This window comes from Panthera tigris, chromosome A1, assembly GCF_018350195.1.
Source record: "Panthera tigris isolate Pti1 chromosome A1, P.tigris_Pti1_mat1.1, whole genome shotgun sequence".
In the NCBI taxonomy this organism is placed as follows: Eukaryota; Metazoa; Chordata; class Mammalia; order Carnivora; family Felidae; genus Panthera; species Panthera tigris.
In genome coordinates this window covers 54,909,055-54,928,349 of record NC_056660.1, presented here as the reverse complement: position 1 = coordinate 54,928,349, position 19,295 = coordinate 54,909,055, and positions in this window count along the sequence as shown.

The window sequence follows — 19,295 nt, the reverse complement described above, 5'->3', positions numbered from 1 at the left end:
AGCAATCAGACAACAAAAGGAAATCAAAGGCATCAAAATTGGCAAAGATGAAGTCAAGCTTTCGCTTTTTGCAGATGACATGATATTATACATGGAAAATCCGATAGACTCCACCAAAAGTCTGCTAGAACTGATACATGAATTCAGCAAAGTTGCAGGATACAAAATCAATGTGCAGAAATCAGTTGCATTCTTATACACTAACAATGAAGCAACAGAAAGACAAATGAAGAAACTGATCCCATTCACAATTGCACCAAGAAGCATAAAATACCTAGGAATAAATCTAACCAAAGATGTAAAAGATCTGTATGCTGAAAACTATAGAAAGCTTATGCACGTAATTGAAGAAGATATAAAGAAATGGAAAGACATTCCATGCTCATGGATTGGAAGAATAAATATTGTCAAAATGTCAATACTACCCAAAGCTATCTACACATTCAATGCAATCCCAATCAAAATTGCACCAGCATTCTTCTCGAAACTAGAACAAGCAATCCTAAAATTCATATGGAACCACAAAAGGCCCCGAATAGCCAAAGTAATTTTGAAGAAGACCAAAGCAGGAGGCATCACAATCCCAGAATTTAGCCTCTACTACAAAGCTGTCATCATCAAGACAGCATGGTATTGGCATAAAAACAGACACATAGACCAATGGAATAGAATAGAAACCCCAGAACTAGACCCACAAACGTATGGCCAACTCATCTTTGACAAAGCAGGAAAGAACATCCAATGGAAAAAAGACAGTCTCTTTAACAAATGGTGCTGGGAGAACTGGACAGCAACATGCAGAAGGCTGAAACTAGACCACTTTCTCACACCATTCACAAAAATAAACTCAAAATGGATAAAGGACCTGAATGTGAGACAGGAAACCATCAAAACCTTAGAGGAGAAAGCAGGAAAAGACCTCTCTGACCTCAGCCGTAGCAATCTCTTACTCGGCACATCCCCAAAGGCAAGGGAATTAAAAGCAAAAGTGAATTACTGGGACCTTATGAAGATAAAAAGCTTCTGCACAGCAAAGGAAACAACCAACAAAACTAAAAGGCAGCCAACGGAATGGGAAAAGATATTTGCAAATGACACATCGGACAAAGGGCTAGTATCCAAAATCTATAAAGAGCTCATCAAACTCCACACCCGAAAAACAAATAACCCAGTGAAGAAATGGGCAGAAAACATGAATAGACACTTCTCTAAAGAAGACATCCGGATGGCCAACAGGCACATGAAAAGATGCTCAACGTCGCTCCTTATCAGGGAAATACAAATCAAAACCACACTCAGATACCACCTCACGCCAGTCAGAGTGGCCAAAATGAACAAATCAGGAGACTATAGATGCTGGAGAGGATGTGGAGAAACAGGAACCCTCTTGCACTGTTGGTGGGAATGCAAATTGGTGCAGCCGCTCTGGAAAGCAGTGTGGAGGTTCCTCAGAAAATTAAAAATAGACCTACCCTATGACCCAGCAATAGCACTGCTAGGAATTTATCCAAGGGATACAGGAGTACTGATGCATAGGGGCACCTGTACCCCAATGTTTATAGCGGCACTCTCAACAATAGCCAAATTATGGAAAGAGCCTAAATGTCCATCAACTGATGAATGGATAAAGAAATTGTGGTTTATATACACAATGGAATACTACGTGGCAATGAGAAAAAATGAAATATGGCCTTTTGTAGCAACATGGATGGAACTGGAGAGTGTGATGCTAAGTGAAATAAGCCATACAGAGAAAGACAGATACCATATGGTTTCACTCTTATGTGGATCCTGAGAAACATAACAGAAACCCATGGGGGAGGGGAAGGAAGGAAAGAAAAAAAAAAAGAGGTTAGAGTGGGAGAGAGCCAAAGCATAAGAGACTGTTAAAAACTGAGAACAAACTGAGGGTTGATGGGGGGTGGGAGGGAGGGCAGGGTGGGTGATGGGTATTGAGGAGGGCACCTTTTGGGATGAGCACTGGGTGTTGTATGGAAACCAATTTGACAGTAAATTTCATATATTAAAAAATAAAAAAATAAAAAATAAAAAAAAAATAGATTGAGTTTCCACAATACCCAGTAAAATCCATGGCTTCAAAGTGGGGATAAATCTAAATGTCGGAGGCTCTGTGTTCTCCCTCTCTCTCTGCATTTTTATTCTCTCTCTCTGCATTTTTATTCTGAATACCTTTCAACTCACTTCAGTTATTTTCCAACTCATTACATATACTTTCTTCTTTATTAAGCCACACCTATCGCTGAAATTGGTATTTCCACTCCAGCTCCTCAATATAACTTGTATAGCCTTATGCATTTACCAACACAGCTCTCTAAACATCATTTACAGTTTGATTCCACAACATCAAATCAAGATATGCAAATCTTCAGTCTTGGGCACATTCACTTATTGGAATTATAAAACAGAAAATCAAGGTATGCAGCATGTTTTATTAAAAGCCAACTATCTGGGACACCTGGGTGGCTCAGTCAGTTGGGTGTCCAACTTCAGCTCAGGTCGTGCTCTCACAGTCTGTGGTTCGAGCCCCACGTCGGGCTCTGTGCTGACAGTTCAGAGCCTGGAGCTTGCTTCAGATTCTGTGTCTCCCTCTCTCTGGCCCTCCCCCGCTCATGCTCTGTCTCACTCTCTCTCTCAAAAATAAATAAACATTTAAAAAAATTTTTAAAAATAACTAACAGGGCACCTGGGTGGCTCAGTCAGTTAAGCATCTGACTGTGGTTTCAGCTCAGGCAAGCCCCACATCGGGCTCTGTGCTGACAGCAAGGAGCCTCTTGGAATTCTCTCTCTCCACCTCACCCCTCTCACTCTGTCTCTCTCTCTCTTAAAAATAAACATTTAAAAAAAAAGCAACTATCAAATACCATCAACTGTTGATATAGAGGAGAGTGAGTGAAAGAGAGATCTACAATTACTGTTGCTTTCAAAGTGTCCCATTTTGGGGCAACATTTTCTTCATGTTGCCTGTGTTGTGCCAAGTGAACACATAAAATTAGAAGTACTTTTGAAACTACTACAAAGACTTATTTTGAGAAGCTTCCTTTACCACCTTTCAGTTCTAAAATATATATAAAAGACAACAAGCTTGATATCCATGGATATATATACACAGATATAATTTATAAAATATATACATACACTCTACACTACTCTTAATTGATATAAAAATACTGGGTATTAATCAGAATATATTAACTTGTGTTTTAGAGATTTGACTGATTCACCAAATTTTATATTAGGTTATCCTATGTCCTCATTCCTAAAAAAATTTTTTTACATTTATTTATTTTTGAGAGACAGAGCACAAGTGGGGGAGGGACAGAAAGAAGGAGACACAGAATCTGAAGCAGGTTCCAGGCTCTGAGCGGTCAGAACAGAGCCTGGCGCAGGGCTCAAACTCACAAACCGTGAGATCATGACCTGAGACGAAGTCAGACGCTTAATCGACTGAGCCACCCAGGAGCCCCAGCTATGTCCTCATTTCTAATTAATATCAGTTAATACTTCCTGGTCTATAATTGCCATTCTACCCATGGCCAAAAATACATTTTCTCACTTAATTTTTAAAAAGATTTCAAAGTTCTGGGGTGGCTCAGTTACTTGAGCATCTGACTTCAGCTCAGGTCATGATCTCCAGCCCTTCATCAGGCTCTGTGCTGACAGCTTAGAGCCTGGAGCCTGCTTTGGAGTGTGTGTGTTGCGGGTGGGGGGGGAGGAAGGGCGTGTCTGCCCCTCCCCACTCACTCTCCCCCTCTCTTGCATGTGCATGCGCTCTCTCTCTCAAAAATAACTTAAGTGTGTGTGTGTGTGTGTGTGTGTGTGTGTGTGTGTATATATATTTCAGGAGCGCCTGGGTGGCTCAGTTGGTTAAGCATCCAACTTTGCCTCAGGTCATGATCTCCTGGTTCACAAGTTTGAGCCCCACTTTGGATTCTGTGCTGACAGCTCAGAGCCTGGAACTTTCTTCAGATTCTGTTTCTCCTTGACTCTCTGCCCCTCCCCCACTAGTATTCTGTCTCTTCTCTCTCTCTCTCTCTCTCACTCACAAAAATAAGCTTAAAAAACATTTTAAAAATTAAAGAAAAAATTCCAAAGTTCTAAATTAGTAGTGTTATAATCCTTATTTGTCTTTCTCTCTCTTCATCTTGTTCACTTAAAGTTTATCACATTGGAAGCTACCAAAAGGTCTTTTCCCTATTTATTTTTATTAATAATAGCTTACTTCCTTCCTAGCCCAATTAGCCTAAGACCATCAGGAACAAACCTTTAGACTAAAAAAGTAAAGTGTATTGATCCAATTCAAAGAGGGAGATTTCAATCCAGAGGATCCAATGGCTACCTCACAAAAAAAAAGGAAAAATATAAATGTTTTTTAGGGAAGAGTGAAGTTAAATAAAATTTAAATGAAGGAGACTTAAGGCAAAGCAGGCCTGTGTGTAAAGTCACCATTTGGCCTGGATTGCAAAGTGAACTCAAGATCTTTTTTCCTGAAAAACTACAAAGTTAAGGTAAATATGGAAAAGGCTATCCAGAAAATTTTTATCTGAAGCTTTTGCACCTAGGTTATAAATTGAAGTGCTTTTCTCCATGTCAAAGTGACTTATATCCTCCAGCTGAGAATGAAATTATACATTACTGATATCACTTCAAATAGCAAAATTCCTGATGGTCTGAGTTTAGAAAACAAATATTCTCAGTGAGGAAGAAAGCAGTCGTCACCCAAAGAAGGGGATTTTTTGATGACACTTCATAAATGCAGCACCTCCCTAGTTGAAATATGATTTCCTGTTAGCTTTTCACTTGGCTCTGTGTCTACGTTTTGGATCTGTTGAATTAGTGGGCATATATGCATTTCTTCATTGGAGGTAATCTTTAGTTTCTTACTTCTATATGATTAAATTTCACAATTTTACTCATGATGCTTACTAACACAATTTGTTTTTAAGATAGCTTTCTTAAAATAATGTTGTATCTCCAATACTTTTTGAATTTTTATTAAGCCTACATGACATAGAATAAAAGTAAATACATGAACAATTATTGACAGGTGTAAATATTTTTTTAAAAAGTCAGGAGATAAAATTTTAAATCATCTTATCAGAGTATCACGTGGAAATGTAAATAAAATAGAAATTAGTGACATAAATGACCAGATTAAGAGTCTTTATTTTTTTTTTTTTGCTATTGTTACCATTGTCAACTTAGATATTTTTAGGGTGATGAGGAAGGATAAATCAGATACATGAATAATACAAACCCTAACCCAGTCTACTTAAAAAAATACAATGTTAGTAAGGCTTAAAGAATCTTGACCAGCTATCTACACTAAAAAGTTTCATTCAATTTTCAAGTTTGTATTACCACTTCAACTCATTCCATTTAATAGAAATAGAATGAAATTCAATGATGGAAAGTACTAGGAAAGGTGAAAATGAATATGTAAAATCCAGAATATGTGTATAACTGGCATTGTGGTAGTGCTAATTATACATTAATCTTCTTAATCCATTTGCTTGAGAAGAAAATTGGAGATTTGAAGTAATTATTTCAAGTCCTCAAAGGAGAAACCGCTCATTCTGTCTCTATTAAGGACAAAGCTACATAGGAAACTTGTATTAATAACACAGCCTACCGAACCTCACATCATAAAATATTTGTTCATTTCTCTAATTAAGAACTTGACTTTACAAAGTTAATTTCTTTTTATAGCATTTCATTAGGACTCATCAAATAAGTAGTTATCTTGCACCATTTGGAGGAATAACAAAAGTTCAATTTCGAGATTAGACTCACGTTCCTGCTGTTCATTTTATGGAGAATATTTTCTGACATGTATTAATATTCAAAGTAACAGTTGTGCTTTAATATTTATTACTATAGCAATTTTACAATTATGTACTTTTTTATATTTGTCATTGATAATTTTTAACCTTTTCTCTTTTCCCTATGATTACTGTATCAACATCTCAAAATAGAATTCTGAGCATAAATTTATAGCCATGAAGTGTTTGAGGTGTTTCTGAAAACTTGTTGAACACACAGAAAATAATATTTAATTGTGTCAGGGAGAATGCCATTGCACCAAACCATTAATTTTGGATGGACCCTTTCTTTTTTATTTTTTTTAACCTAGATACATCGGTGTCCTATTTGAAAATTATATAAGGCTCAGTCATGTTATGCTATTTGAACCCTAAGTTTATTCTATAGCCCTGTTCTATTTCTGTCAGTAGATTCAGCCAAACTATAAGGAAATAAAAGTCATTAAGAAAAAAAAGAAAATCAAAACATTAATAACCTAAAAATATCCATCTACCCTCTGTAGGCACTCATTCTAATTTTTTCTGCATTATTCTTTTTGTGTTATTAGGAAAAAATGAGGACATATATGCATATGTTCTTATTTTATTTTTCTTATGCAAACTGTACCCTACTATATATACACTTTTGCTCTTGCTATTTTCAATCAGCAATACATTCCAGATATAATTTAATGTTAGTTAACAGAGACTATTGTCAATGTTTTTTATAATTACAATAGACTTTATTGTCTTTCTGAAGCATGGTTTATTCAATTAAGTATGCATGGAACACAGGTCACTTACACATTTCCTAACTATAAACAATGGCTGAATGAATAATTACTACATATAAGTTAAAGGACTGTTGCATGTGTATTTGGAAAATAATTTCCTAGAAATCGGATTGCAGGTTCAAAGGTAAACATATGTATTTCCACTACATATTGGCAAATTTCCTTCATTAAGGGTTGTATAAACAATCCCAGAATTAACTCAGGAGAGTGTCTGTTTTCCCACAGCTTCTCCAAGATAAGCCTTTATTTTTCTAGTCAAGTTTTTCATTGTTTAGTAGGATTTTTTTTAATTTTTTAATGTTTATTTTTGAGAGAGAGAGAAAGAAAGAGAGACAGAGTGCAAGGAGGGGAGGGGCAGAGAGAAAGGGAGGCTCCAGGCCTGAGCTGTCAGCACAGAGCCCGACCACGTGGAGCTCAAACCCACAAACCCCAAGATCACGACCTGAAGCAAAGTTGGATGCTCAACCAACTGAGCCACCCAGGCACCCTAAAAGGATAGTTTTCATTACATTTCCATTATATTTCCTTATCCTTTTGTAAACTGCCTCTTCATGTATTTGCTTATTCATTTTGTATTTTGGGTTATTTCCCCTCAATTCTACTGTTATGTATATATTTGCTAATATTAAACCTAAATTAGCTCTGATTATCTTACCTATGTGACAGTGCAACTTTAATGTAGATGCTTTATGTTTTTAATCCCTTCCCCTCATATTCTTTTCAATTATGTACTATATATGGTTATTATTTTCAAAGAACTTCAGTATGAACTTTTGTATGTACACAATTTTGTTTGTATTTTTACCAGAATTATATTAACCATACAAATTAACTTAGAACTGACATCTTTAGAATAGTTAATCCTTTATGCAAAAATTAGAGATGCCTTTCTATATGTTGGAAGTCTACTCTTTGTTCTTTCTTTTCCTATGTTTTTATATCTTCCTCATAAAGACCTTGTCCATCTATTTTAGGTTTATTTCTAAGGATTTTAGTTTCTCATTGGGTATTATAAATACAGTTTTCATTTCAACAAGTTTATCTTCTAGCTGGTTATTATATGGGTCTATGTGAACCTAATTTATATTAATTTTTTTGACCTTCTACCTTAGCTGTTTGTTTCTTGTGTTATACATATAATTGGTTCTCAAATTCAATGTTTTATATCATCTGAAAACAGAATTATATCTTTCTTATTCTAAAACTCTGATATTTCTTGTCTAATTGCACTAATAACTCCAGTAGTGTTCACTGTAGAAGTAATGGACATCCTTGTTTTGTACCTAGTCTTAGTAGAGGTATCACTTGTTTTTCAACTATAATCAAGATTCAGGCATTAGAAATATGTTTTATACTGTTAAGGAAAGATTTTTCAATTCTTATTCCCTGAATGTTACTATTAACAATGTGTATTTAATTATTTAGTGTCTTTTTTCTATAAAAAACAGTCTTTTTTCTATGGAAAACATATAAGTTGTGTCTTTCTTAATGATTTTTTATTGTGGTAAAATACACATAAAATGTATCATTTTAACTTTTTTAGTGTACAATTTGGTAGCATTAAATACACTCACATTAATATGCAACTATCATCACCTTCCATCCCCAGAACTTTTTCATCTTCCCAAGCCAAAACTCTGTACCCAAACACTAACTTCTCATTCCCTCATTCTTCCAGTCCCTGGCACCCATCATTCTACTTTCTGCCTCAATGAATTTGACTATTTCATATACTTTTAAGTATATAAGTAGAATCATACAATATTTGTCCTTTTGTGAAAGGCTAATTTTACTTAGAATAATGTTTTCAAGATTCATCCAAGTTGAAGCATGTCAGATTTTCCTTCCTTTTTCAAGGCTGAATAATATTTAATTGTATGTATATGTCACATTTTGTTTATGACAGGAGACCATTAATGGACACTTGAGTTTCTTCCACAACTTCTATAAACATGGGTGTACAATTAGCTATTCAACTTCCTGTTTTTATTTCTTTAGGGCATGAACACAGAAGTATACTTACTGGATCATATGATAATTCTGTTAGTTTTTTTCAGGAATCACCATACTTTTTCCACAGTGGCTGCACCACATTACATTTCCACCAACTATGGCAAAGTTTCCAACTTCTCCAAATTCTTGCCAATACTTGTTTTCTGTTTTTCCCTTTTTTTTTGTTTTTTTGTGTTGTTTTCAATAGTAGCCATCCTAATAGGTGTGAGGTGTTATCTCACTGTGGTTTTGAAGTAGCCTTTCTTTACACTACTATTATGATATAATCATATAATATGAATTATAATATATATTATATATTATAGTAATAGAGGTACTAATATTAAAACATTGAACTGTTAAAATCTTTAATCATGATAAAGTGAGATTTACTCTATGTAGTATAAGATTTTGTTTCACAATATTTTATTTATTAATTTTCGATTTTAAATATGTTTTAGCTGAAATTTGAATTCATCTGCTGTAGCTGATGTAAAGAAATGTTTCTTGCTGACAGGAAAAATTAGCAAAACAATAAGAAAATCTTTTCTCTCATCTGCTCCCATATGGTTTCTCCCTTATCTCCCTATTGATATAAACTCCAGGAAGCCACCTCACAATATCCTAGCCTCAGTGTCACAGAATAGGGAACAGAAGCTTGGGCTTGGGTCTGGAGGCCTTTTCTAAAAATATGTATTTACTGTGCTACATTGGTTAATATTAATTGCACTTGATCAAAAAGGATATTCCTAGTATCTGTATTTCTTCTAAGTTGCTAATGTTCTATAATTACTATGCAAATAATATTTACATGTACAATAAGAAGGAAGTAAGAAATAGTTATGGTGCTGCATTTTACAAGTTTGCTGCTGAAATTAACAAGTTTATACTCAATATCTTATTAATTGCTCATTACCTCCATTGCACTAAAATTTTTATTAAAATTATTTTGATGTTGCTAAGACTTATTTTTCACTGTATGTCCAAATGAATTGCTACTATTTCACAATTATATTGAAAAAGAGAAAATTTCTCTGCATGAAGCATTAACAATGTTACAAGTTTACTTCATAGAGCAAAAATAGAAATAGCCTGCCTTTTATCAACTGCAAATGTCCTATGTTCCTTTTCATGCTATTTCTTTTTCATTAAAGTAAATTTTGTTTGATTCTTTGTAAAAATCAGTTTTCTTCCAATCCCTTTACTAAAGGTCAAAATGTTCAGGCTTTATCTGAATTTCTTGCAAATTTTATGAATAGCAATTCAATTTTAGTCATTTTCAGTGGGCAAAGTAAAGAATACTAAGAAAAATTCTCAACTATTTAGAATTAAATTATACTCTAACCGCAATTTAACAGATTTTAGACATCTGCCACTACTTAACCTGTATAAAAACAAGTCTTCACATTTTCTGTGGCATTTCTGATTTCTTTAGTTTTCTAAGAATTACATCTACATTTTCAAAGTTAAAAATGAAAAGATTTTCAATTTTTCTCTAGAAGTAAAAACACTCCCAAATGTTGTTTCTTTATTACTTATAATAGAGCCTAAAATAACAACAAAAAATAGACACAAAGAAATAGAAGGCATGTGAATCACACTTAGTATTTACATTTAAAATCACGCTTCATCCCTGCATTTAAGGAAAATATTCACGTTTAAATGACCCGATTTCTAAGTTTCTTATATGTCAATTATTCAAATAACTGCTTTAAAATATGTTCAATTACAATTGTCAATAAAAAAATGATTAATTTAAATTAAGGATTACTTGATGAGCGTTTAATGAAAGCAGAATTTAAAGAGCTGTGTACAGGTTTAAACCATCACAGGGATTTGATGAAACACTCTGGAAGTGGCTTTAGTAAGAAGCCATTATACCCACAGTCCTGAAGGGAAAAGGAAAGACAATGGTGTTACCAGATTTTGTGGGTCCAAAGACAAGTGACCATGTGACATTAATCAAACACAGTAATTGCTAGAATAATGACAATGCAGGGAACAAGAATATATCTCTAATGTATTTCTCCATCTGTCTTCTAGCATCCTGTTGAGGTTTTCTGCAATGCTGAACCCAATGGAAAATCAGAGGGTAAGGAAATCTACCATGGTAAGGTAATGTGCAGCGACTAGATTCAAACCTAGGCATTTCATTCTGAGTGTTGTTAGTGTAAATGGCATTGGACTTCTAATTTCAAATTCTATGTTGATCATTGTTGGTATATAGGAAAGTGAGTGCCTTCACTTAGTCCCTTAAATCTATGCATCTACTGTGATTATATCATAAAGCCATCTTTATTGCTCAAAAATACATTGCCTACGCTGTGTAGTGCACCTGTAATTTCACTTTGCTAGAAATGCCAAAAAGTAAGATCATTTTTGGCATACTGACTGCAGAAGTTTCTTCAATTCTCCATTCCTCATGTTCAACCCTTTGCAAGGTAAAATTACTTTCATACCATCACATGGTAGAGGTAATTTTCTTCTCTGAATTTAGGCTATCCTCATGTCCTGCTTTGCCCAAGAGAATGTGATGCAAACGCCACTGTGTCTGATTTGAGCCTAGACTTCAAGAGGCCTGGTGCATTTTCTCTAACTTTTCCTCATGAGGAACATAATCACTCAAGTAGAACCAGTAGAAAGCAGAATCACTTCACTCCTATGATGAAGGAAGATGTGAGATCACACAGAGGAGAGCCAAATTCTCCTGCCAAACTATCTTAGATCATCAGCCTGATCAGCCTGCCTATTCCCAATTAGAGCCGCACTACATTCAGTATAGTGTTCAACAACCAATCTGCAACTCAGCACAAATATATGAGTAAGCCAAGCTAACCAGAATAACCATCCAGTTGATCCATACAATTGTGAGAAATAGTTTCATATTGTTTAAAGCTACTAAGTTTTGTGGTACATGGTGTGCAACAAAGTTCACCAGCTTCTTCTCTATAATGATTTTGGTTTTATGGAGGGAAATTAATAATCAAAAGATCTTAAGTACAAAAAAATCACACATTTAAGAGATAGAGTATTTTTACTGCACAATACAACTCTTTCATTAAGGCACATTGCATAAATGTAGAAGGTTATGTATAAATGTATAACACTTATATATATAACAATGAAGCATCATGGCTCAAACTGAAATAATTATTGTCTCAGTCATTACAGTGTAAACATTATCTTTGTTATAACTTTACTGCTAAAGAGTATTTTTACTGGTTACTTAATTCCAAACTGGCAATTATTTTAAACCAGCTCATTGAATATAGTATTCCATAGTCTTCTGGCTAGTATTTTTTATGACAAGTGAGTCTTCCTATACCTTTGAAAGTAAATTTTTCTTCTTTCTCAGTTTTTTAAAAGTTTTTCTCTTAGGGCACCTCGGTGGCTCAGTCAGTTAAACATCTGACTTCAGCTCAGGTCATGATTTCACAGCTCCTGAGTTCCAGCCCTCCATCATCAGGCTCTATGCTGACACCTCAGAGCCTTGAGCCTGCTACGGATTCTGTGTCTCCCTCTCTCTGTACCCCTCCCCCGCTCACACTGTGTCTCGCTTTCTCTCAAAAACAAACATTAAAACATTTTTTTAAGGTTTTTCTGTTTGCTTTCATATTGTTGTCTTATTTTGTATACATGAGCATTATTTTTCTTTAACTTAATGTTAATAAATAATGCTTTCCAGGTGTAAACTGTCTCCACCAAATGCTGGACTTGCATATCTATACTTCAATTTCTGAGTTTTGTCCCCTTAATATTGTACAACCTTGTATAATTATAAGATAATTTTAAGCAAACATTTTCTAGTTTTGGTTTGTTTGGTTTGGTTATTATAATTGCTCTCAGATTTGTTCCACATATCTTTACAATAATTAAATCAGTGGTTTCTATTACTAATTTTGTAATTTTAAGTATAAAATATTCACTATATTCATTTGTATACTCTAATGAAGTACATACAAGATATATAGAATTATAAAGCAAACTATGTACCATTCATCCAGCTTAAGAAATAGAATTTGGTTTTTGTTTTCCTTCCAACTGCATAACTAGTCCTCTCTTTCCTACTCTAAGATAACTAAGATAAACACTATTCTGAATGCTGTTCTTATTTCTTTTCCTTTTTTTTTTTTTTTTTTTTTTTTTTTTTTTAGTATTACAGCTCTGCTTCATACTGGTGTTTCCTTCAGACACATATTACTAAGTTGCACATGTCCTGGAACTTTGCATGAATAGCATCCTATTGTAGTAGAACTATGGCACATACGGGTGTCCAAACCATACTCCTTAAAGCCTGGAGAAAGGAACTTTGCAGATGTGATTAAAGTTACAATGGGCAAGTTAACACAGAATATCCTGGTAGGCCAAATTTAATTGTTAGTGCTTGGAAGCAGTCCTTTCCCTACAATGGTGAAAGATGTGATGAGATAAAGGTAAGAAAGCTGTTATACTCCTACCTACAAAAATGGAAAAAGGATTATGAGCCATGGAATGAGGCAATCTCCAGAAGCTGGAAAAAGCAACAAAATAGATTCTCCTTTGGTGCATTCAGAGATTCTTATAGCCCTGCAGATTCTTTGATTTTAACACAGTTAAGAATTTTAACTGTGCAGAAATTTCTAACCAAAAGAACTGTGAGATAACTTGTGTTGTTTTAATTCACTGAGCTTGTTGTAATTTGTTATGACAGCAAAAGACAAGTAATACACCTACTTTACATATTCTTTCACAGCTTGTTCTTTTCATTCAAGATTTTTTATAGGCACCCATGTTACAACACAACTACCATATTTCATTGTTTTTTATACTGATGTATTCTATTCTATTGCATGAATATACCACAATTTACTTATCAATTTTCTTATTAATGGTTACTTTAATATTTTCTTTTTAAATGGCTATTATAATCAGCAAACCCATTCTGGGTATTTATCCAAAAACCCTAAAATCTGGATCTTGAAGATATATTTGCACACACATGTTTATTGCAGCACTGTTCACAATAGCCAAGATGTGGGAACAATCTAGATATCCACCAATGGATTAAAGGTAAAGAAAATGTGGCATACTGTGGAATATTAGTCAACCTTAAAAAGGAAAAAAAATCCTGACATATGCAGCAACATGGATGAACATAGATAACATTATGCTAGTGAAATAAGCCAAATATTGCACTTACATGAGATATTCATATAATAGAGTCAAATTCATAGAAGCAGAGAATAGAATAGTAGTTACTAGGAGCTGGGGAGAGGCGGTAATGGGAAATTGCTATTCAATGATTATACAGTTTGGTTATGTGAGATGAATAAGTTCTAGAGATCTACCATACAATATCATACCTATAGTTAATGATAGTACATTTACACTTAAAATTTTGGTAAGAGAGGGGTGCCTGGGTGGCTCAGTTAAGCATCTGACTCTTGACTTTGGCTCAGATCATGATTTCATGTTTTGTGAGTTCAAGCCCCATGTCAGGCTCCACACTAACAGCGTGGAGTCTGCTTGGTATCTTCTCTCCCCCTCTCTCTCTGCCTCTCTTCTGCTTGCTCTCTTTGTCTCAAAATAAATAAGTAAACTTTTTAAAAATTTGGTAAGAGAATAGATCTTGTGTTAAAAGTTCTCACCAAAATAAAAGAAATTCAATTAAAGCAGTTGAAAATGTACATTATGTATTTCATGGTGCAGATAAGCAAGAATTCCAACCCTTCAAGGTATATATCAGTGAGTCATTTTGCCCAGCCATAGTATAAGCATTACAAAGGTTTACATATTAAATATGAAAGCAGAAATACACAGAATTAAAAGCAAACATAAAACAAAAACAAAGACAGAGGTTGCTCACTGTAAAGCTTTGCAAAGTAAGAACTGCTAATCATAATAAAGAGGATAAAATATTATTTAGAAATAAAAAATGGAAATTTCACTCATTAAAATCTTAAATACATATATAGGAAAATATTCACAAGCATGCTACATTTTTTCAAGAATGCAAGGTTAGCTAATGCTTGACAATTAGTGTAGTTAAGCACAATAACAGGAAAAAAATTATCATCTTAAGATATGCAGAAAAATATCATAAAATCAACAGTGATTCACAAACATTACTTTACAACTTTGGAATTAAAAGTAGAGGAAGAAGATTTAAAGTAACTGGCCTACAGTCTATTTTTTAATGAGGTGATAATGCTAGGAAAAAAGGAAAGTCAAGCAATTGGGTAAATAGCTTTGTCAACTAAACCTCCTTTGAGTAAGCAGATTAATGATATTCCCTATAAAGCAGAAATCATGTCTCTGGAACACCCTTAGCTGTGTTGCTGGCCAAGGATTTTCTAGAGTAAACAGAACATCAGATCTATGAGGTATGGCTTCTCAAGATAGCCATATAGACAAGTCCCAGAGTTATAAAACAGTCACATAATTTAAATCTCCCAAAATAATCTTAAATAAATATTAAGAAAAAATGATAGAAGTTGATTGCTGTATTAGTTTCCTATGGCAGCTGTGGCAAATTGTCACAATCTTGGTGGCTTAACTATGACAGAAATTTATTCTCTCATAGCTCCTGAGGCTAAAATTCCAAAATCTGTATCACTGTGCTAAAATCAGTGTGTATCAGCAGGGCCACGGTCCATTCTGAGACTTTAAGTGGCTGCCCTGGTGGCTGCTGGCATTCCTTTGCCTATGGTCACATCATTCCAATCTGTATCTCTGTGGTCACACTGTCTCTTCCTATTCTTCTGATCTTATGGAATCTTCTACTGCCTCCCTTATAAGGATGCAAGTAATTGAAGTTAGTAAGTATCCAGATAATCCACAATAATTTCTTCATCTCAAAGTCCTTAATGTAATTATCTCTTCAGTACTCTTCCCCCATATAAAATAATATTCACAGGTTCCAAGGATCTAGGCATAAATATTGTTTGGAAGGCCACTATTCAGTCTACCATAGTGAGCTTATTTCATTATTACAAATCTTCTGATATAAAAAAGCCATCTCCAAAGACACTGGGTTATATCCATATGTACAAAACGAATCAACTATCTAACAGCATTCAGAAATATTCAGGTGGAGTTATCAAACATAAAAAAATAAATATATTAAAATTTCTAGATGATTTTACACACACACACACACACACACACCCCAACCCCTCCGATAGGGAAAGCAAAAGCTTTTTTAACAGTCACCAAACCCAACAATCCTAAGAGAAAAGATTTACAAAGAAGATTTCCATCACAGTGAGAACTTCTGCTTATTAGAAGGAACCTTTGAGTTAGAAAACAAACCACAGAATGGAAAATTACATTTAAAATATATAACTAAGAACATCTATGGTTTTCATATCCAGTACATATAAAGCACAAATTAGTAAAAGAAAATCACCCAACTTGCTATATAAATGGTCAAAATATTTAAGCAGGCAATTAAAAAAAGATATAAAAATAAGCAATAAACTCATTTATGGAAAGATGCTAAACCATATTGCTCATCATAGAAATGCCAAGTAAAACAATCACCACCACAGCTCTGCATGGCTAAAATATAAAAGCCCAAGAATACCAAATGGCAACAAAGAAATGAAGCAATCAGAACTCTCACACACTACTTCTGAGAGTAGAAAATGTTAAAAGTCTTCCGAAAATGTTTTTGCCATATCTGCTAAAGCTCAACATACACATGCAATATGACAAGTACTTGTACCCTGGGATGTATACCTCACAGGGTTGCATGCACATAACATACCAAACTTCTGCAACTGTCCCAAACTAAAACAAATCCAAATGCCTGCCATATGTGAAATAAAAAGACTGTGTTTATTAATTCTAAAGAATACTATGGAACAATGTAAACAAAGGAGATTCAACTATCAGGAAGGGCAAATAAAGGGATCTCACAAACAATAATGAATGAGAAAAAGTAACAAAATCATATATACTCTAAGGTCCATTTATATAAAATTACAAAACCAGGCAAAACTAGCAATGTATGTTAAAAAGAGAAAACAGCACTAGCACTTACCCTTGAAAAGATACTTTAGAGACTGACCAAATGGCACATGACAGGAGCTCTGAGCTTTAACGTACTGTCTATGAAAGTTGTGAGAGCAATTTGTATCCACATATGATGTATGCAATTTACTGCATGTATGTTATACTTAAATGTTAAAGAGGAATTTCATTTGATTTCATTTAACATTTCTGATAGTATTTTAGTAGGAGGAATTTGCAGCATATTTATTTTGGCATTCACCCATTTAATAACACAATAAAGACATTAAAGCAACACATTTTTATTAAAACCTAGAAGGTAAAATGCTTTACCTCTCTTTCATTCTGTCTGAAACACACACACAACACAATTTTTTGTTTATTCCCCTCTAGAAATGGATTTTTTTTTTTTTTTTTGCAAATTCTCTTCAAGATAAGGGTGAAAAGAAACACTTGAGGGAGTAATTACAGGAAAAAAAAATCTCAATTTTGCAGCAAGGTAATTTATAACCTTAATTAACTTAACATTTTCATAATGTTTCTATTGATTTCAGCCTAGGCTCTCAAAAGCATAACACATAATAGTGGTCCTAATTTACTTGCATATTTACATTTAACAAAAATATAATATGCCTAACCTTATATCACTCGATAAATAGTCATGTTTGATTTTTATTTCCATGCATTACACTCTTCCAGGTAAAAATTCATTAAGTGGGATTGTTAGTTTCAATTATCCTGATGTGCGCCAAATTGAAGCTTGCTTTTCATTTACTTTTAAAACCACAAAACATGAAAGGGAAAATATATTCTTGAAGTAATATTCAGAATAATTGAGTGAACACAGAATATTACTTTATGCTTGTAAGGCACTACAAATAAATTTAAATTCATTTTTAACATAGCATAATGTAGTTCAATTACTGCAGTCAGGACTAAGATGGGGATAAAGGAAGCAGCAAACAATTTAAAGTGTTAAACTACACACACACACAATCACAGAAGCCTTTACAAAGCACAATTCTCTCAGCGCCTAAGTCTCTGGAATGAAGTTAACCTATCCCAGAAAGGCACTTTTTCTCAGAAGCATAAGGAATGCTAGTTTGTATTTTCAAATTCTTTTACGGGCCAGAACTGTTCTGTATTCTTTCTTTCTTCCTCAATCAAATGTTTGAGATAAACAGGTACTGTCTTTCCTTCGTGGAAGGGCCACCAAGACACTGAAGTAAAAACTTTTAGTAGTGCCAAGTGTTTAAGCTGGAATTCCAGCCTCAGGATATTTAATCCTGAGCCCTTCCTGCTTTTTTTTTTTTTTTTTAATCACAGGTTTTCTTTGGCGAGTTATTCATAAATGCCCAATTTGTCCACATTTCTGTCTTTGTGTGAAATCTGTCTGAAAGAGATTAATGACGAAAGCCGCCTACCTCAAGATCCCGGAGAGGTCCTCAACCGCGCACAGCGTCCTCGAGAGAAAAGCCGGGAAACTGACGAAGGCCGTGCCTCAGACCATAAGGACCACCGAGGCAAGGGCAGCCCACAGGCCACAGGTAGGAGGGGGCCGCCTACGCAGCTCCCTTCCTTGCATCAGCCCCCAGCAGGTCTGTCTGTGCTTCTCTGCCTCCTGCCAGGGGCCTGCCTTCTCTCACAGACTCGAGGGTGAGACCCTCACTGGGTCTCACTCTCCACTGGCTCTGGGTGGCAAGAAAACCCCCGTGTGGAGCCCTCCAGGTTGCGGTCCTGGCCCTGCTCTCACTCAGCTTGTGGGGAAAGCTGGCGCCTGTTTAGCTCCACTCTGGACTTCGCTGAGGCAGCTCTCACCCGCGCGCTGTGGGGAAGCGCTTCCAGCCAGGCCACTGAGGGAGTTGTTGCAGGACGCCATCAGGAGCACGTGACTGCCGGTTGCCCTCCCCCCCCCCCCCCCCCCGAGCTAGATCCGGGCAATTTGAGGCTCCTCCCCGCCAGTTTCCCCAGTGAAAGCTGCTTTGAAGGGCTTAGCGTTCCTTGAGAGAGCAAAGTGTTGTTGAGACCATCTGGAGGATGCACGTGGCTGCTCCAGGTTAAGGCCACTGTGTAAACTGTTGAGATTCTGGCAGGTGGTCGGAAGATCTACTCACCCAAGCTTGTTACTGCCACGTACTAGTCTAGAATGATCTGCCCCTTGCCTGGGTCTCTCTCTGCCTGCCTTGTATGGAGGCCAGGTTGTGAACCCTGACATAGTCCCCTCGTGTTGTCCCTCACCAGCAGGAAATGAGGTCAAGCAGATGGGGTAGGTGCTGCTGGGACCTCTATGACTGTCAATAAAGGTCAAAACAAAAAAAAAAAAAAAAAGGTTCAAAACAAAGATAATTCACTCTATTTTTTTAACAGAAAAATTGGGAAAAACAAATTATCCTTTCACTTCAGAAGTTTGTAGAGACGCAATAAGGTACATAATAAGTGGTTAATTTTATGAGTTCTAAAGAAAAGGAAAAATAACCAGAACTTATTTCCGGTAAACGTGGTGAGTAAAGGTGGTCTCAGGAGTCCTGTTTACTTCCAGGTTCTATTATTTATAAGATCTGTGACTTTGGGTGAGGTATTTAACTTCTCTGGGAAATGTACTTAATGATAGGGTTTTTAGGAATATAAAACTAATTAATATTTGCAACTTAAATTAGTGCCTGCAACAAGATAACTGCTATATATAGCAGCCATTATT